The sequence below is a fragment of the Spinacia oleracea genome, chromosome 6, assembly GCF_020520425.1.
Source record: "Spinacia oleracea cultivar Varoflay chromosome 6, BTI_SOV_V1, whole genome shotgun sequence".
NCBI classification, from domain to species: Eukaryota; Viridiplantae; Streptophyta; class Magnoliopsida; order Caryophyllales; family Amaranthaceae; genus Spinacia; species Spinacia oleracea.
Window position 1 is genome coordinate 21,376,029 of NC_079492.1, and position 21,491 is coordinate 21,397,519.

Sequence of the window (21,491 nt, forward strand, 5' to 3'; positions counted from 1 at the left end):
TGGTTGAAGTAGTCAAACTCAATGGCATTAAGTATACACTATTCTACCCCATGCCAAGATATTATGCAAGAGACATGACTCTTGAAAGACATCCCTGACGATTGGCATAGAAGGTTTTTAGCTTACCAACCATATATGCTTCTCTGGCATCTAAGGGATATCTATCGTGGAAGCACGGAAGAAAGAGACCTAAGTGTCCATGAGTTGATTGAATCGATGAAAGGGCTAAAGGTTGATCTTCATAACAGATGTTTCAGGCAAGAAGTCTAGGAAACACATGCTCAAGTCTTTCGCACTAAACAAAGAGTTGGTAAGCCACTTAGGGATCATGTGAACTACATGTTGTCATTGTTTGATCACTTAAGTCTGCTAGGTTCACCAATAAGCGAAAGGATGGTTGTCTCCGTCTTACTCAATTTACTTCATGAAGGATTTAGACGCTTCAGGCAATACTACATGAGTGAACCGAGAGAAGAGACAATCGGTGAGTTTATTCGGCTAGTAAAAAATGCTGAAATAGTACTCGACTGTGAAGCCAAAGATTTACTCATGGCTAGAAGGAGACCCTTCAAGAAAGGTGGAATGTCCAAGAGCAATACTGAGTTAGTTCCCAAAAAGAAGACAAAGCAGGACATGTCCACATTAAGATGTCTTTGTTGTGATGCAATTGGCCATTAAAAAAAAGAAAGTCCCAAATATAAGGAAGATCAGAAGAACGGAAGTTCCATCTTCAGGTATTTTCTTTATAGACTATATACTTGCTAATTCAACTTCTTGGGTATTAGATACTGGTTGTGGCTGACACTTATGTTCCAATTCACAGGGACTAAGAAGAAGTAGAAGATTAAGCAAGGGTGAAGTCGACCTACAAGTGGGAAATGGAGCAAGGATTGCTGCATTAGCTGTATGAACTTATTATTTGTCGTTGCCCTCTGGGCTAGTTTTGGAACTGGAAGAGTGTTTCCATGTTCCAAGTCTTACTAAAAACATCATTTCTGTTTCTTGCTTAGATGCTAAGGGATTTACCTTTTTAATAAAAGACAATAGTTGCTCGTTTTATTTTAAAGAGATGTTTTATGGATCTGCTAGATTAGTCAATGGACTTAATTTACTAGATCACGACAAACAAGTTTATAACAAAAATACCAAAAAGGCCAAAAAGAATGATTCAGATCTCACCTATCTGTGGCATTGTCGATTAGGCCATATTAACATGAAGCGCATAGAAAGACTTCAAAAGGAAGGAATTCTAGAACCATTTGACTTAGAGGATTATGGTAAATGCGAATCATGCTTACTTGGCAAAATGACAAAGCAACCTTTCTCTAAAATGGAAAAAGAGCAACTGATCTATTGGGTTTAATCCATACAGATGTATGTGGACCAATGAGTTCAAATGCTAGAGGTGGTTTCAGCTACTTTATCACTTTCACTGATGACTTAAGTAGATATGGTTATGTCTACCAAATGAAGCATAAGTCTGAATCCTTTGACAAATTCAAGGAATTCCAGAGTGAAGTAGAGAATCAATTAGGCAATTCAAGAAGATTAAGGAACTGCGGTCTGATAGAGGCGGTGAATATTTGAGCTATGAATTTGATGACCATCTGAAAGAATGTGGAATTATGTCAGAATTGACTCCTCCCGGAACACCTCAATGGAACGGTGTATCAGAACGGAGGAACAGGACCTTGCTAGACATGGTTCGATCAATGATGGGTCAGGCCGAACTTCCAATAGAATTTTGGGGACATGCACTAAACACAACTGCACTCACACTAAATAGAGCTCCGTCTAAAGATGTCGAAAAGACTCCATATGAGTTATGGTTTGAAAAACCTCCAAATGTGTCTTTTCTTAAGATTTGGGGTTAGTATACGTCAAACGATTAATTTCTGACAAACTTCAACCAAAATCTGACAAATGTATCCTTGTGGGCTACCCAAAGGAAACAAAGGGTTATTACTTCTACAATACAACTGAGAAAAAGGTGTTTGTTGCTCGAGATGGTATCTTTTTGGAAAGAAATCACATTTCCAAAATGACAAGTGGGAGAAAAGTAGACATCGAAGAAATTCGAGTCGAACAACTGTTGGAAATTCTCATTGGGAAACACAAAGGAAAAAAGGGTGAGTGAAAATTCAAGAGTCCCACATTGGAAAAACTCTTCATATTCCTCTTGTTTATTAATTGGGGAATGAGTGTAACTCTTGTTTAAGAAAGTGTGAGAATGGTATGGGTGGACACATCACACACGCGCGCGCGCGCGCCGGGCCGGCCGTGGGCCGTGGGCCGTGGGCCTTGGTACTTGGGCTCTTGGGCTCTTGGGAATGCGGTTCGCGGGCGTGGGGTGGGTTTTGTGGGTCAACCCTGTTCTTTTTGGTAACTGGACCGGTTTGCGCAAGTCACTGTTACGGGAATCTGTATTGATTACGTAACCGTTGGATTAAATGCCATTAATTACGTCCGTTACTATGATCAATGTTTTTGACCGTTTTCTGGCTGTTGCAACATTCATTCCCTCAGCCGTTTTTGTCTGTTGCAATGCTTTCCTTCTAATTATTTAAATCAGAGTTTCAGTTCCCTTCTTACAGAAAATCATACACACAAAATACGAAAACACATTCTTACTCTCACACAAAATTGCTCTCGGTTTTGGGCATACGTTCTGACTCCATCCGGCTTTGTGAGTGCACACAACGTCGGAGTTGCGCTAATCCTGGAGGGCGACCGCATTCTGTTCTACTGCACCGGGAGGTAGCGCGGAATCGTCTTTTAGGACAGTGGGTGTCCACGACGCAACAATTGTTCTTCGTTCAGTTCATCGAATCAGATAAGTTTGTTCTAATTTTCGCTTTAATCGCAACAATCTAAAAGACGATTATTATGGCTTTGACTTCCAAATTCATGATTCCTGATATGTCTAAGTTAGAACCTCTTGATGGCAAGAATTATAAACGTTGGGCTGTTAGGATGCGATTCTATTTAGAACAAATTGAGATTGCTTATGTGCTTGATGATGTTGTCGAACCTGATGATGAAACTGAATTGCATGCTTTTGAGTTGAAATTTGCTAAAGATGATAGGACATGTAAGGGCATGTTGCTGCATCATATGTCGAATACATAGCTTGATATCTATATGGGGTTTAATCATGCTAGGGATATTTGGGATGCATTAGAAAAGAAATATGGAACTGATGATGCTGGTACTAAGCGTTATTGTGTCAGTAAGTGGTTAGCTTTTCAAGTCCAAGATGATAAACCAATTATTGATCAGATTCATGCTTATGAAAATATTTGCATTGCTATGGCTGCCGAGGGTTTGAGTATTTGTGATATTACCCTTGCTATAGTTTTAATTGAGAAACTCCCACCCTCTTGGAAAGATTTTCGTAATCAGTTAATGCATAAGAAAAAGGACCTTACCTTAGAGGAGCTTGTAGGTCACCTGAAAATTGAGGAGGAAAATCGTATTAAGGATAAGGGTCAATCTGTGTTTTCCGGGTCTGCTAAGGCTAACCTTGTAGAACCTAAGCCTCATGCATATTCTGAAAAGTTTAAGGGAAAGGGAAGTCCTTTCAAGCCTCAAGGGAAACCAATGAAGTATAAGTTCAAGGGCAAGTGTTTTGAATGTGGGAAAACTGGTCACAAGTCTGTAGATTGCAGATCCAAGAAGAAGTCGGATCAGAACCAAGCCAACCTTGCTGAAGCTAATGAAGTTTCTAATCCTAACCATTTTGTTGCTGTTGTTTCAGAAGCTAACTTGACAGGTAATGTTGCTGAATGGATCGTTGATACTGGAGCAACGAGACATATCTGCACCAACAAAGACATGTTCACTACCTACGAAAAAACTGATGGTGAAAATGTCTTCATGGGTAATTCAGCTTCTGCAACTGTTCAAGGCAAAGGGAAGATCGTTCTCACTCTTACCTCTGGAAAACTTATTACTCTTACCAATATGTTGCATGTTCCAGAAATGCGTAGGAACCTGATTTCTGGTAGCTTGCTAATTAAGGCTGGATTGAAGCTTTCATTTGATTCTGATAGGCTTGTTATTACTCATAATGGGGAGTTTGTGGGAAAGGGTTTCTGTAATGGGGGTTTATTTACTCTTGATGTCAAACTTGAAATTATGAATAAGAATGCTAGTACTTCTTCTGTTTATATTGCTGAGTCTATTGATTTATGGCATGCAAGGTTGGGTCATCTTAACATTGCTTCAATTAAAAGGCTTAAACAACTTAACTTGATCCCCAGTTTTTCTAAAACTGATTTTGCAAAATGTGAAGTATGTGTTGAGGCCAAGTTTGCAAAGAAGCCATTTAAATCAATAGATAGACAAACTAAAGTACTAGAGCTTGTTCATAGTGACTTGGGGGATTTTAAAAATTATGAGAGCAGGGGTGGTAAAAGGTATTATATTACTTTTGTTGATGACTGCTCAAGATTCACCATGTTTTATCTTCTCAGGTCAAAAGATGAGGCTGAGGAAATGTTCCTCAAATACAAGGCCGAAGTGGAGAACCAACTTGATAGGAAGATCAAGAGACTTAGGAGTGATAGGGGTGGTGAATATGACCCTAACACTCTTAAGGCATTTTGTGAGAAGAATGGGATCATTCATGAGACAACGGCTCCCTACACACCCGAGCAGAACGGGATTGCTGAAAGGAAGAACAGAACATTGAAGAACATGATGAATTCTATGCTTATTAGTTCTGGGTTTTCTGATAACATGTGGGGGGAAGCTATATTATCTGCTTGTCATGTTTTGAACAGGGTACCTCACAAGAAGCTAGACAAGACTCCATACGAAATATGGAAGGGTCGTGCACCTAACCTAAGTTATTTGAAAGTGTGGGGGTGTCTAGCAAAGGTGGCTATACCCAGCTTCAAAAGGGACAAGATTGGTCCTAAAACGATTGATTGTATTTTTATTGGTTATGCTTACCAAAGTGCTGCATATCGTTTTCTTGTTAAAGGTGCTAACAATTCTTATGCAGGTGGTAACATCATTGAGGCAAGAGATGCCGAGTTTTTTGAAACAGTATTTCCTTTGAAAATATTTTGTATCAATGATGTGCCTTCTTCTAGCACTTCTTCTAGTATGCCTGTTGTTGCTCCTCCCACCTCTGATGTGAATTCTGAATTGGAGCCAAGGAGGAGCAAGAGGGCAAGAAAGGAAACCAGTTATGGTGATGATTTTATTACTGCTTTCTTAACTGAACCTTACTTGATTGATGATGACTTTGCTTATGTCTTTATTTTGGAAGATGATCCTAGGACCTATGAAGAGGCTATGAAATCTGTTGATGCAGTGTTTTGGAAAGAGGCAATAGATAGTGAACTTCAGTCAATCCTAAGTAACAATACTTGGGAGTTGGTTCATCTGCCTAGGGGTTGCAAGCCCATTACTTGTAAATGGATCTTTAGGAAAAAATTGAAATCCACTGGATCCATTGACAAGTATAAGGCTAGAATTGTGGTAAGGGGATTCACCCAAAGGCATGGTATTGATGATTTTGATACTTATTCTCCTGTCACTAAAATTGCTACTATTAGAACTTTGATTGCTCTTGCTTGCATTCATGATCTTGTTGTGCATCAAATGGATGTTAAAACTGCATTTTTAAATGGTGATTTGGATGAGGAAATTTACATGGTTCAACCGGAAGGGTTTGTTGTTCCTGGTCAAGAGAATAAGGTTTGTAAATTAGTCAAGTCCTTGTATGGGCTTAAGCAAGCTCCAAAGCAATGGCATGACAAATTTGACAAGACTATGACAGGTAATGGGTTCCATGTAAATGAAGGTGATTCTTGTGTTTACTCTAAGCATGATTCTGATGGTTGTGTGATTATTTGTCTTTATGTGGATGATATGTTAATTTTTGGGACTAATTTGGATCGAGTAAATGAGACAAAAAGTTTTCTAAGTTCTAAGTTTGAAATGAAAGATATGGGTGAGGTAGATGTGATTTTAGGAGTGAAAATCAAGAGAACTCCAAATGGCATTTGTCTTAGCCAAGCTCACTATGTTGAAAAGTTACTTAAAAAATTTAACTCTTTTGACGTCGATCCAGTTAGGACTCCCTATGATCCAAGCATCCACTTAAGGAAAAATAATGGTGATCCTGTTAGCCAATCTGAATATGCTAAGATTATTAGTAGTGTTATGTTTCTGATGAACTACACTAGACCTGACATTGCTTATTCTGTGAGTAGATTAAGCAGGTATACTCATAACCCAAGTCATGAACATTGGGATGCTTTGAAGAGATTGCTCAGGTACCTTAAGGGTACCATGGATTGGAGTTTGCACTACTCCAAGTTTCCAGGAGTTTTGGAAGGCTATTGTGATGCTAACTGGGTTTCTGGCAATGATGAAATTAACTCTACCAGTGGTTATGTTTTCACCCTAGGGGGTGGAGCTGTGTCTTGGAAATCTTGTAAACAATCTTGTACTGCTATGTCTACTATGGAATCTGAGTTTATTGCTCTTGAATTGGCAGGTCATGAGGCAGAATGGTTGAGAAATATGCTTGCAGATATTCCGATGTGGGGGAAGCCAGCTCCTTCAGTTGCACTTCATTGTGATTCGCAAGCGGCTATTGCTGTGGCAAACAACCATGCCTACAATGGGAAGAAAAGGCACATTCGTTTGAGGCACAAGGCCATCAAAGAATTGTTGTCAAGTGGGGTGATATCACTAGACTATGTAAAGTCTGAAATGAACATTGCGGATCCGTTAACGAAAGGCCTATGTAGAAAACTAGTTTTGGAAACATCGGAAGGGATGGGCCTGAAGCCCGTTGAATGAATTGTAAAATAATGAACTCCTACTCACAGAGTTCAAAGGACGACATTATTGTTATAATTCGGAAGCACAAAATTTTATTTTTTGTCCATCCCCTAGATGTTATAATGTGCTTGCTACAATAGGAAAGAGGTTGAGCATACGGCTCTTAATGAACCCATACCATATGTTTGGTGGTGTGAATGTAGCTCACACTTGATGGGATTCACCTACGTAGGTGTGGAAGTGTGGCCGCTTCCTATGAGAATTGCGATGTGGGCTATTCTCTAGAGCACCTATGAGCATATCCAGGTCGGACGTATGGCTAGTATAAGGCGTCACTTTATTCGCGGAGTCAGAATGTCATACATATTCAGTTGCGTGCTTTAAGTGACGGGTTTCTATCTCCCTATCAAGTTCAATACGAAAGTCACTTGGTAGGAAAGAGATCATAGCTTAAATGTCACTAAGTGTTAATTCAAGTCGAAAGACATTGACACCAATTCAATTGTTTTGTTTTGCCCAAAACCAATATCCTTCTCCTTTCTTTTCTTTCTTTTCCGCATATTCGAACCTGTGGGAAATTGTTGGAAATTCTCATTGGGAAACACAAAGGAAAAAAGGGTGAGTGAAAATTCAAGAGTCCCACATTGGAAAAACTCTTTATATTCCTCTTGTTTATTAATTGGGGAATGAGTGTAACTCTTGTTTAAGAAAGTGTGAGAATGGTATGGGTGGACACATAACACACGCGCGCGCGCGCGCCGGGCCGGCCGTGGGCCGTGGGCCGTGGGCCTTGGTACTTGGGCTCTTGGGCTCTTGGGAATGCGGTTCGCGGGCGTGGGGTGGGTTTTGTGGGTCAACCCTGTTCTTTTTGGTAACTGGACCGGTTTGCGCAAGTCACTGTTACGGGAATCTGTATTGATTACGTAACCGTTGGATTAAATGCCATTAATTACGTCCGTTACTATGATCAATGTTTTTGACCGTTTTCTGGCTGTTGCAACATTCATTCCCTCAGCCGTTTTTGTCTGTTGCAATGCTTTCCTTCTAATTATTTAAATCAGAGTTTCAGTTCCCTTCTTACAGAAAATCATACACACAAAATACGAAAACACATTCTTACTCTCACACAAAATTGCTCTCGGTTTTGGGCATACGTTCTGACTCCATCCGGCTTTGTGAGTGCACACAACGTCGGAGTTGCGCTAATCCTGGAGGGCGACCGCATTCTGTTCTACTGCACCGGGAGGTAGCGCGGAATCGTCTTTTAGGACAGTGGGTGTCCACGACGCAACAATTGTTCTTCGTTCAGTTCATCGAATCAGATAAGTTTGTTCTAATTTTCGCTTTAATCGCAACAACAACAAACTCTAGAGAATGCTAAAGATGACATTCAGGTTGAAACTCAGAGATCTTTTGAAGTATTTGATGAGAATCAAGAACCATCTAGAAATGTAACCCCGCGTAGATAGCAGAGATATAGGTCTCAACCGGAAAGATACCTAGGTATTTTGACGAACGAGAGCCATGAAGTTCTATTGCTGGAAAGCCACGAACCTACGACTTACAAACAAGCTATGACGAGCTCTAGCTCCAAGCAATGGCAAGAAGCCATGCAATCTGAATTAGACTCCATTTCAGAAAACCAAGTTTGGGATTTGGTCGATTTTCCAGATGGCTACCAAGCCATAGGAAGCAAATGGGTTTTCAAACTGAAAAAGGACAAGGATGGGAAACTAAAAGTTTTCAAAGCTAGATTGGTTGCAAAAGGTTACAGGCAAGTCCACGGTGTGGATTACGATGAAACCTTTTCACCAGTTGCAATACTAAAGTCTATTCGGATAATGTTAGCAATCGCTGCATATTACGATAACGAAATATGGCAGATGGATGTCAAAACCGCTTTCTTAAACGACAACAGAAACTGTGTTTTTGACACAGCCTGAGAGTTTTGAGGATCCAAAGAATGCTAAAAAGGTATGCAAGCTTAAGAAATCCATTTACGGATTGAAGAAAGCATCAAGGAGCTGGAATATGCGTTTTGATGAAGCAGTCAGTGACTTTGGCTTCGATCAAGAACACAGACGAATCTTGTGTATACAAGAAGGTCAGTGGGAGAAAGCTGCTTTTCTAGTATTATATGTCGACGACATATTACTTATCGGAAATAACATTCCTATGTTGAACTCTGTCAAGATTTGGCTTGGGAAATGTTTTTCGACGAAGGATCTAGGAGAAGCACAGTACATACTGAGCATCAAGATCTACAGAGATAGATCTAAAAAGATGATTGGACTTAGTCAAAGAACTTATATCAATAAGGTTCTTGAAAGGTTCAATATAGCAGACTCCAAGAGAGGCTACCTACCCATGTCTCATGGAATGACTCTAAGTAAGACCCATTGCCTAAAAACACTGGATGAGCGTAGACGAATGAGTGGGATTCCATATGATTCATTGATTGGTTCAATAATGTATGCTATGATATATACACGCCCGAATGTTGCGTACGCAATCAGTGCTTCAAGCATATACTAGTCAGACCCAGGAGAGGCACATTGGACTGCTGCCAAGAATATTCTGAAGTACCTGAAAAAGCACAAAGATGATTTCCTAGTCTATGGTGGAGATGATGAATTAATTGTTAAAGGCTATACGGACGCTAGTTTCCAAACCGACAAGGATGGTTTCAGATCACAGTCTGGGTTTGTCTTCTGCCTCAACGTAGGTGCAGCAAGCTGGAAAAGTGCTAAGCAGAACACCATTGTGGATTATACAACTGAAGCGGAGTACATTGTTGCACATGAAGCAGCAAAGGAAGCTATTTGGCTAAGGAAGTTCATAGGTGAACTTGGTGTAGTCCCCTCCATCAAAGGACCAATAGCTCTATATTGTGACAATAACGGAGCTATTGCACAGGCAAAGGAGCCTAGACACACTACTAGAAAAATGGTTTATAACGACGAACTTTTTCGTCCTTATAAGGCCAAAAAGTTGTCGTTAAAACCTTTAACGACGAACAAAGTTCGTCGTTCGTTTTGTCGTAACAGATTCCGACGTTATTGGTTTTAACGACAATGTTCGTCGTGAATTTTAAACGACGAAATGATGTGTTCGTCGTTCCTTATTAACGACAAAATAGTTTTTTCGTCGTTCATTTATTACGACGGTTCAAGTTGTTGTCGTTATTGTGCATTGAATAACGTCGAACTGATAAAGAATAACGACCAACTAAATCGACGTAAAAAGAAATTCAACATACCACCAAATTTGAATTGTAGTCCAACAACAACAAACATATTTTGTCGTTAATGAAGTATATAAAAATATTGTTCGTCATTTCAACCGACTAAACCTGCTATTTTATTCAATATTTCAAAAATACATAATAACCTAAATTTTCATTAAACAAAATCAATAACAATTATGATAAATTTAAACAAAACAACCAAACATCCACACTAAAGATCAAATTTCATGTTCTAAACTAGAGGAATATCTAAACAATTATACAATTCTCTGTTCTTAAACTTCTCAAAGCACCTACATTAAAGACTCTAAAGCGATATGAAGCGTGATAACTTCACATCTTGAAGTACATGGACATTCTGAACCATCTTGTGAAGTAGGAATTGCAACATTAAGTTGTGATACCAACATATCTTCGAATATTTTCATTTTAGACTCAACCAAAGTAATATGGCATTCATTTCGTTGTTCTCTTCACTTCCTACACCTGACATGCAAGAACTTTGTTCCGGTGGGCTTCTTCTCTACTACGTTATTGTCCCTTTGTATCTTTAAACTTTATGCCTCCTCTAAAACCTATCACTCGATCTGGATATTGGATTTAAAATTCTGTTGTGCTACCTATATATGGCAAAAAAATCACATTAATAACAAGAAAGGTAAATTTGTATAGTAAAATTAAAAATTATGCATAGTAGTCTATCTATAAAGTTTACAAGAGACTTTGTGGCCCTCTTAAGAATGTAAAAACATTGGGCTTGTTGATCGTAATTCAGAAACAAATAGGGAAAATACCAATGGAACGTTGCCTCCTGAAAGCTGCTAGTTGCTACTTGCTAGTAGCGACGATAGCGGCCTCTACTAGCCAAGACTAAAAGAATATGTAAAATAAGAAATGTGTTTCTAAAACCGTCAAGTGGTTTGTAATCAAATAATGTAACCATTTTTTAATACTAAATAAGGAGCATGTAAGTACCAATAAACCAATAGTGGATCTCATTGGTAATAATCAGTAGTGTATTGTTTAGCCAATAACACACAAAATCAGTAAAAATCCAAATTAATCAGTACCAAACTACCAAAAAAAAAAAATTGTATCCCAACTAACTTGAGGATCGATAATTCATATTCTATTTCATTTGAAAATTTGCATTAAAAGAATATTTTGCAGCCTAAATGACAATATTTACAACAGATGGAGTTACCAACTTCAGTTCGCTTAGTCCTCAAATTCATCATAATTACTTTCCTTCCCGAAGTTTTTTAACAGTTTCAATTCACCTATTGATTCTGCATTCAATTTCCATCCAACGTTAGAAATGTGGAAACATTACCAAACCAACCTTCAAATAGTCTTCAAGTCAATATCCTTAGTTGCCGAAGCACGAAAGGCTACTACAACTCCACTGCTGCTGGAACCCCAATAAAGTTGAAGACATGGTCCTCTGTAGCCTGTAGGGTCAATGTTCCAGTGAATACTTGTATGCGTGACTCAGCCACGAATCTCCCAAAACTCTATCTTACCAGAAACAGGAAACTGTGAAACATCTTTCTCAAACAACTCCACTTTTCCTGTTGAAACATAGTATCCGTCATGCATGGGTTGTGTGGAATAAAAATTATGTTTCTAATGAACTTTTCCTGGTTTAACATTACGCTTAAGGTTACTACACTTCTAGAAATATTGAAATGTTAAATATTTCTAGTATATAATAGAGTATCCTTCAGAGAGAACTCTGAGAACTCCAACGGGACAAATATTAAAAACATAAAACTAACTAATGAAATTCAGTTACCCAACTAAGATAAATTCAGAAACTCAATGACATATTTTCAAATTTTCTCAACACATACCCATTTGTTTACAAACATTCCAAGGAGTAAACTTCTACAAATTCATTTGAAAAACTCCTGAGAAATAGGTAATTGAGGATTTTGAGACATGAATTTGAAGATTTACCTGCGAATTAGTTGTACTAGACTCGTATATTACATAATTTTCGGCTTGAGTGTTAATAAATTACATAATTTGCATAATTGCAGCTGCAATAGAAAAAATATATAAATTCAAACTATCTGTTCAATTCACCACAAGTAATCTTTGAAATAAATTGTATAAATCAAATAAATAAAGGGAACTTACAAGAATTTTATAATTACGATTCAAAAATTTGACAGCCAAATCCAACCCAACTCCATCAATCGATTGAACAAAAACGACTAATAAACCCCTAAATCCCTAGCATATTTCGTGAAATAAAGAGAGAAAGAGGGGCATATAAATTCAGCGGTGTATGTCAAGGATTTGCTGGGGATTCCAACTCAAAGAAGCGGCTCATATGAAGAGAAGAACATGAGAAGTTCAATCTAGAGTTTGAGCGTTTTATTTGAGGGTTTTAAGTTGGAGGTTAGTAAACTTGAGGCGGCCTTCACGAAGCTACGGGAACGCATTGCATAACGACGAACCAATTTATTTTACTTTATTTTTCAGCTTCCCTTTTCTTAAATTACGATGATTGTATTCCTTGGTCGTAATAAAGTACCTCGCCAACTCATTTAACTACTGAAAATTGACTTTGTCATTACCGTGTTGTCGTTAAATAGGCATTTTCTAGTAGTGACACCACCAGAGAGTCAAGCATGTACTTCGTAGATTTCACTTTCTACGAGAGTTCGTTGAAAGAAAAGAAGTCGAGATAAGCAAGATTAGAACTGACGAGAATATCTCAGATCCATTAACTAAACCTCTACCGCAAGTGAAGCACAACTCGCACACTCCAGCTATGGGAATCAAGCATGTTGGAGAATGGCTTTGATGTCCTTAATAAATGTTTTAAAGTTTTAGAGTTTAATACTCTGTAAAAAGTTTTGGTTAACCATTCATATAAATGAATAGAATTCATTTTTCCATTTAATTTTGTGGTTTATTAAATGATGAGTCCTTTTAATTTGTGGTTTAGTAGTTCTGTTTCTTGAACTATGTAGACATGGAAATGTCGCAATCATTTGTACAGATACCTACTTGAGAAGATTAGTATCGGACAGACCTATCATACTTTACTGTAAGAGATGAAAATCTGTCATAAGTAAATCTCATTACATTATTAGACACTAATCCTCAATACCTGAGTGATTTGAGATTACTTGTTTGAGAACTATTTACTTTGACGTTGTCAAGCGTCGCACCGTAAAAGGAGACTATAACGGTAACGCTCAGGTAATCACCTATCAAACGAAGTCTAACCTCAAGATCACAAGATTGGGATTGTCCTCCCATAAATCGGGATGAGATGCTGAAAGTTGTACAATGCCACTCGGAGAGCTAGAAACTGAAAAATGCATGGTCGTGCTCAGATGAATCGTAGGCTATGGTTATCTGTTTATTTGATCAGTTGTACTCTAAAACCGAGAAATACCTCTGTACATAATAATATGACTACTCTTACCTTATGTTCATGAGCAAGCATCAAGCGACAAAGTAATTAGGCAATGCACACTTGTCCCTATGGACAAGGGGGAGAATGAAGGAAATAATGCCCTTGGTCCAAGTATGCATTCAATGCTAAGTCTAATAAATGTGGTTCAGTATTAATTGATCAAACAAGTTAATGATTCAGTGAGATCACGTAAGCTGTATGCCTAAGTAAGCTGTATGCCTAGCTAGCGGCCGTTTCAGTTCAAGTGGAATTAATAATATTAATCCACAACTTACTCTTGACTAAAACCGTAGGGTCACACAAATAGTACGTGAACGGATCAATTATTTAAGTGAATTAAATACTCTATTTATGAACATTCGGAAACGACGGATCACGGTTCCAGTGGGAGCTGAAATCGTCAAAAGGAAAAATATATAGAATGATTCGGAAATGATGATATTGCCGGAAACAGAAATATGGATCATGACGGAAATATAAATATTATCCAAGTCGTAGATGTTGCCGGAAACGGAAACATGGTACGTATCGGAAAATATTATCGGAAATAGAAATATTGCCGGAATCGGAAATATTGCCGGAAACGGAAATATTACCGGAATCAGAAATATTGTCGGAATCGGAAATGAATTCCGGAATCGGAAATATTAAATATTTGTTCGAATCGGAAATAAATTCCGGAATCGGAAATATTAAATATTTGTTCGAATCGGAAATGAATTCCGGAATCGAAAAACTAATCGGAAACACGACGTACGAAACGATTCACGAACGAGCTTGCAAGACGCAAGGCCCAGCGCCCAACAAGCCCGCGCGCCAAAGCAGCGAGGCAAGCAGGCCGAGCAAGGAGGCTGAGCAACAGCAGAGCCCTAGTGGGCCGCGTGCATGCTGCCAGCGCCTTTGGGCCAGCAAGCAAGCAGCAGCGCCACTCGTGGGCCTGCGTGGTACGGGCTGTGCAAAGGGGCGGGCTGTGTGTGCCACGGCCATTCCCTTGGCCGTTTAGGATTACTTCGTTGAGAAGTAATCGTGTTTTCCTAATTCTACTCAAATTGGATATTTTAAGCATTATTTGGATCCCCAAATCCTATGACATACCATGTACATAATTTCTTCCAACATTTGATTGAGGAATTCGTTTTGTCATCCAATTGCTACATTTACCAATATGCAATCATTGCTTGATTTATAGACTTGAGCATTACGATTTTGCATGAGGCTTCAACACAATCCACGCTATGAATTCGCTTGTAACCTTTAGCAACAAATCTAGCTTTGTGTGTGAACAAAATTCCATGTTTGATGGTTTTTATCCTTAAAACCAATTTGCAACCAATAAGTGTAAACCATTCTTGCAAATCAACAAAATTTCAATTTTGTCATCAAAACATTGATTCTGTTTTATGGCCTTTAACCATATAAAACATTTGAGTCTATATATGGCCTCTAAACATTTTAGGGAATCTATTTTCGTCATAGCTTTCTCACAAGTAACAAACTCATTACCATTCTTGATAATAGTTTGACTACAAGTTGTAGGTTTCTTCACTATCTAATAAAAGATTCTCATAGTTTCATTGATCTCTGAACTCTATGCCTACATAGGTATAGAACATCAAACAATATAATATCAACAGACACTTGAAAGTCCTTTAAATATTCTGTTCTCCTTGAAGCACTTATAAAGTCTTCTAAGAGATGTCTATTCTTTAAAGCCACTTCTAAAGTCCTTAAAGAATAAGTGTTCGGATTTTCTAAAGAACTTCGAAAAGCCTCCAGAATGTCCGTTTATGTTTGTTGTTCGCCTCGAAGACTTCCGAGGTCTATTTTCTCCCACTTGTAATTTTGGAGACGAATCTCCAATAGGACACTATTTCGAGCAAACAAACATTATGCTCTCAAAAATCCGTGGTAGAAACAATACCCTTGTGTCTAATTTGAATAAATCACAATGAAACATATATCTATACTTGGGCCTTAGTTTGTCGAATAACAAACACTAAGCTCCCACTGAGTTTAGCAAATCTTTATATATATATATAATTGAAAAAGTATTCTGAAATTATTTTTCAATAGCTTTGACGAATTTGGTTTAGTTTGGTAGTAGTTCAGCATTTTGTTTAGAAATCATAGGAATTTTTCTTTTTATGATTCATCATTTATCGAATCAAGTACCAATTGACTTCGGATCATTCCAATTTAGCTATACGATATCTTATGGAGCTCGATCGTGAAATTACAACACACAATCATTGATGATCATTCTTGACTTAAGTAATCATCAACATGATCTAACCTAGATCTTTATGATTTCTTGCCAAGTGGATTTTATACTTTTGATTCTTCGAACTAGCCAAACAGATTCAAATTTATATCACATTGAGTAAATAAACCTATATTCACTCTAATTCAGGTGAAATAATAAAGTCATAAAATCTTTCTTTCTTTAGCTTTGAACTCTATTGTCTAGGTGATAAGGTATTTTTCCGTCGTTGAAAAGAAAATCACCCGACCAAACAAAATTTATAAAACCACTAAACTAATCGGCAATATTGCTATAGCGGCAAGTATAGGGATCGTCCCAAGAGAATGAATATGTTTGACTTTTCAATCTAATATGTTCAAAAGCTAGTTCGGATGGAAAATGAGTTTTTGAATTAATCTAATGAAAGCACGAAATGCAAACAAAAAAAGAAATTCTAGAGATTTCGGGAATCGTCGAATCAAAGGAAGGACAAGGTCAAAACAATCAAGAATATGCAACGACTTAGCACATAGGGGAATAGAATCGAATGACGAACCTGCCACCTCTCGGATGGGGAATGCGAAGCGTCTAATCTACGGAAGAGCTTTCGCCTAATCCTAGACTAAACAAACTTGCATATATTAGGCACCACTATTCACTTACACAAGTTAGGCTCAAAATTTCTTGCCAAACCTAGCCTATGCAATCCAATCAAATCAAATCAAATCAAATAGCATTTGCAACTACCACTCAATTAGTAATGGATATCCTATCACCAAATCACATTTAATCACAACATCAATCATGAATTTCCCTAAAATTCCCCAAATTCAATCCCAAGGCTTCAACCCTAACCTCTAGACTAAACTACTCAATTAGCATGATTAACATCAACATTAAACTAACATTAATCGTAATCATGAATCTAATTGAATAAGAGAAACTAATTGAATCAACAAAATTCTGAAAATTCAAATTTCCAAAAATTGGGGGAAAAATCAAGAACATTCAAAATAGGAAATTTTGGTATTTACTACCTTTAAAATACACCACTTTTGTATTTACTACCTTATGAAATTTTTATTTTAAATTACTACCTTAAACTTCCAATTTTTATTAATTTACTACCACTTTATAGTTTTCTCATTTTAAAATTAAGATATCTCTTTCATTTCTTAATCGTTTAAAGTGATTCAAAGTTCATTATTTTCCTTTTTCTATTGGGAATTCATTGAGAACGTCATTTCAAAAAAAATTATTTCATAATTCATAAGTAGTTTAATATTTTACAAATAATATTTAATTTATTTTACCTTTTACAAAATGTTAAATGAAAGATACCTATGGAATCCTTACACATAAATAAGAAGAATGGGTTTTTAATCACTTAAAATGATTAAGAAACGAAAGAGATATCTCAATTTTAAAATGAGAAAACTGTAAAATGGTGGTGAATACAAAAAAAATGAAACTTTAAGGTAGTAATTTAAAATAAAATTTTCATAAGGTAGTAAATACAAAAGTGGTGTATTTTGAAGGTAGCAAATACCAAAAAATCCTTCTAAATATGAAACTAATTCTAGAATTCAAGCATGAAATCAAAGCATAAACGAAATTAATGAAGCAATTAAAGAATTGAAAGAAAAAATCAAAAGAAAAATTAGAATTATACCTTGAATTGAAGAATTGGCATCAAACTTGAAGAACAAAATGAAGAACAAAGCTCAAAAGAAAGAGAAAAGAAATATGAAAATTGATGATTGAATTCAGCTAAGAATCAAGAATTTGAAGCTAAGAATCCTAATCATAATCTCTAATCTAAGCCATAAACTAATTCTCTCTCTAAAATTCTAATTCTAAAATCTGAAAATGAAAACTAAAAACTAATTACGTCCAAAATGATTTGCGATTTTTCGTATTTAAAGTACTCCGCCCAGCTATCCGACCACACGAGGAAAGCTGTGCGCTCGCACCAACAGACGCTGAGTTCCTGCCTTGATTTTGCCAATTCGTGCGCACACACGAGAACTACAGTGTGCTCGCACAGAAGCAGCTCGATCGCACAGCCTGACCTGTTCGATCGCACAGCCCGACCTGCTGTTGATGGGACTGTTCTGCTGCGCTCTTGTTCTGATGCTGCTTTATAGCATGCTGCTGTGACTGCTTGTGATGCCACAAGGCTTGCTGCTGTGTGGCTATTCTGTTGCTCGTGCATAGATGCTGTAAGTGAGCTATTCCTGCACTGCACTGCTCGAGCTGTTGCTGTGAGTGCACGAGTGCAGCTGTTGTTGTTCTGCTCGAGCTGTTGTTGTGTGTGCACGAGTGTAGCTGTTGGGGCTGCTTTGCCTTGGCTCTTGCGTGCACTTGTGGCTGCTCATGTTGCTGCAACGTTGTAGGCATCGTATGCAAGCTAGTTGCCTCGCCTACCACATTCAATAAAATCGTAGAGCATATTATTAAAATCGTAAATCAAAATATTAATTCGTTTAACATTTTTGCAAATCGTAAAACATATAACTCGTCTACAATCATAATGACACAATATTAACACGCTAATACTCAAAATGACTCTTACGCGATGAGAATGCGCACAAAAGGCATATTTAGAGCAAAAACGACTAAAATATACGCAAGACGAGAAAATGTTACGATAAATGTAAAAATGCAATAAACGAACTAAAAACGATAAAACTAAGAAAAAATAATAATAAAATGCTAATAAAATGAACTAAAATCCTAAGCTAAGAGCGACATAAATGTCGCTCATCAAACTCCCCCAAGCTAACCCTTTGCTTGTCCTCAAGCAAAGCTAGAATGAGAAACGGCGAGAAGAATGAGCTTCACTAGTGGAAAAAGGGTCATTTGCATCGCACATTTAAGTGCATTTGCGTCGCACATTGTGCGTGGCAAAAGCTCTCGACGCAAATGACTAAAAGTCATTTGCGTCGCACATTTGTGCGACGCAAATGACCCTTATTTGCGTCGCACATTAAGCAAATGTGCGAGGCAAATGACTTTTCAGGCACCATGTTGAAAAGTCATTTGCCACGCACATTAGCTTAATGTGCGTTGCAAATGACTTTTCAGGCGCCAAAAAATAAGTCATTTGCCACGCACAATAGCTTAATGTGCGACGCAAATGACAATTTGAGCACCAAAAAAGTAAGTCATTTGCCTCGCACAATAGCTTAATGTGCGACGCAAATGACTTTGAAATTTGTAAAAAAAAATAGGTTCCATTTTACTATATATATATATATATACACACATATATATATATATATATATATATATATATATATATATATATATATATATAGTAAAATGAAACCTATTAAATAGAACCACATCAAATCAATAAGACTAAATACATAAAGGCAGTACCTTCATAAATCTTACAATACAAAAGCTTGAAATATCTACAACAATGTATTCCATCTAACGGTTTCTCTTGACACCCAACAAAAAAAAAATATAGTTGCTGCCCAGAATCTTCTAGTGTTTCCCTTGCTTCTAATATTAGTTGGGGGGTCTGCTTACGTATAACAGAGATTGTTCGTTAGAGATTGTATCTCATCAGCTGAGAATTTGTTATCGTCCCAGAGAACATGGTAATGAGCTGGTCTGCTGGTTCCCTGAAGAAAACGGTTGTGCTATTTGTTATTTCTAAAGAAAACATGTAAGCTATCTATAACTCTATTAAAACTCGCTGAAAAACTCACCTGAATACCAGCATGACTGCATAAAAAGAAATCAAAATCGGTTGGGTGACATATTTTAGTATCTACCACTGTGCCTGCAATGTCATGAATTCAATGTTATCAAACATCATAAGAAAAAGGCACCTAATTACATTAAAAAAAATTATGAATCTGCTAAAACGTAACATATGACAGTCAATTCGACAACTCTGATGAATGGCAAGATTTACCGTGTAGGAAATAATACCAACACCAAAACCTTCCAGCAGTCGCCCCATGTACAGAAATGAGATATCCTATAGATGGTTCAACAATACAGAAATGATACGACCAGCCAACCAATCAATAATATTTGGGATTGAAGATAAACAAATAGCACAATGCTCGTTTATATAGCTCACTTACTCTCGAAAATGATACGACCAACCATCCAATGATATTTGGGATTGAAGCAATCATCAGTGACTGCAATTAATTAAAAACAGGAAATCATAATTAAAAAAAAAAATACAGTACAACAGACATTGTTATGACTTATGAACATCTGTTAATGTTCATATCAAGTAGGACCCTTTTTAAGAGACAACAATGGGTGACAATGACACAAATTCTATATGTTAAAAACCATCAATAAATTGTAGGAAAGGGATAAAATTTCATACCCCTATGCGCCCAATGTATTCAGAAATCTGACCACTAGCAATTGCACCAACCATTGCTCCCACATTAGCCAATGATCCAAACAAGGAGAACTGCCACCTCCATCAATACAATCACAAGTTAAATGGAAAAACAATCAATCATCTGATATATGTTGTTGGGAATTTTACATAAACGCAAGTCAAAATCTAATGATCATCAAGTTACATTGGTGCTGAAGTATAAAGCAGCAAGACAAACTGCAATTCAGCAAGACAAAGTGCTTGTATGGAAATTTCCATATAAAGCAAGCAAATCATTCCAACTAAGCAACTACAATCATCAGGATATACATGCCATGGCAGACGATTATTAAAGAAATAACATAAATTGGATGTCTGGTATCTCATATCTCATAAGGTTGGACCTCAGCTCAAAATAACCCCTAGAAAAATCAATTTTTCCACAGAAACAGGAACACCAATCAAACTTCCACCATGTTTACATAAATCAAGCTATTTAGTCTTAAGAACGAAAATGGAGACACAATCGTCAACCATTCCTCATAAATCCAGTTCAATTTCCACTCAAAGTCAAGTTCAATCACAATAAAACAGAATCAAGAACATTAATCAAAAAGTAAAATGAGCAAACTCAATAGAATTCAATCGAAAATCCAAAATTACATAAACTGAAGTTCAAAACCCTAACTAAATGAAGAATGAAGGAGACAGATGGAAGCATTACAAAATTCTCACCTCCGACTAACAGTCCCGCCTCCTTCCTCCACCTCGCCGCCGTCAATTTAGTTTCTCCAGAAACCTCCGCCGTCAAGCTTCCCTTTCCAAGGATTTCGAAATAGATGCTTCGATTGCGACAGTAGCAAGGGTGCGACGCCGGCGGTTTCAATGACGCTTCCACCTCCGACACCCTCCTCCACCTCTTCTACGACCCCGATTCTCCCTCTTCCGTTGTCGAAACCTATCATAAAGAATTGAAGAATCAAAAACTTAAACAAAAGTGAAAGTTCTAAAACCTAAAAGAATTGAAGAAAGGAGGAAAGAGATGGAAGACTTACCTCATTTACAAACCGAATTTTTTTGCAAGAACCTTGCCGGAGGAAAATTTGAGCGGCGAGGTTGAGGAGAGAGAGGCAGAAACTGGATCGGGTTTGAGGAGAGAGGAAGAAGCAGGGAGTTTAGGAGAGAGAGAGTGTTTGAGGAGAGAGGTAGAATTAGGAGAGAGTGTGTTTGAGGAGAGAGGTAGAAACCCATTGACACGTCCGAATTTTTTTTACCTCATTTGCGTCGCAGAATTACTAATCTGCGACGCAAATGAGGTAATATTTTGCGTCGCATTATTACTAATCTGCGACGCAAATGACTCTAAGATCATCTTAGAGTCATCTGCGTCGCAGATTAG

The 21,491-nt window shown here is 37.5% G+C and overlaps 2 long non-coding RNA genes across 2 annotated transcripts; both read right to left on the reverse strand.

The window, feature by feature from the left end:
* Positions 1–19,478: 19,478 nt before the first annotated feature.
* On the reverse strand, positions 19,479–19,960 carry LOC110781410 (uncharacterized). The gene is made up of 3 exons (XR_008923498.1): positions 19,836–19,960; positions 19,661–19,726; positions 19,479–19,525 (listed from the first exon to the last, which is right to left on the reverse strand). It is a non-coding gene; the product is annotated as an uncharacterized lncRNA (long non-coding RNA).
* Positions 19,961–20,078: 118 nt separating this feature from the next.
* LOC130462432 (uncharacterized) lies at positions 20,079–21,303 on the reverse strand. Its single transcript, XR_008922622.1, has 3 exons — positions 21,148–21,303; positions 20,828–21,050; positions 20,079–20,182 (listed from the first exon to the last, which is right to left on the reverse strand). It is a non-coding gene; the product is annotated as an uncharacterized lncRNA (long non-coding RNA).
* Positions 21,304–21,491: the final 188 nt, after the last annotated feature.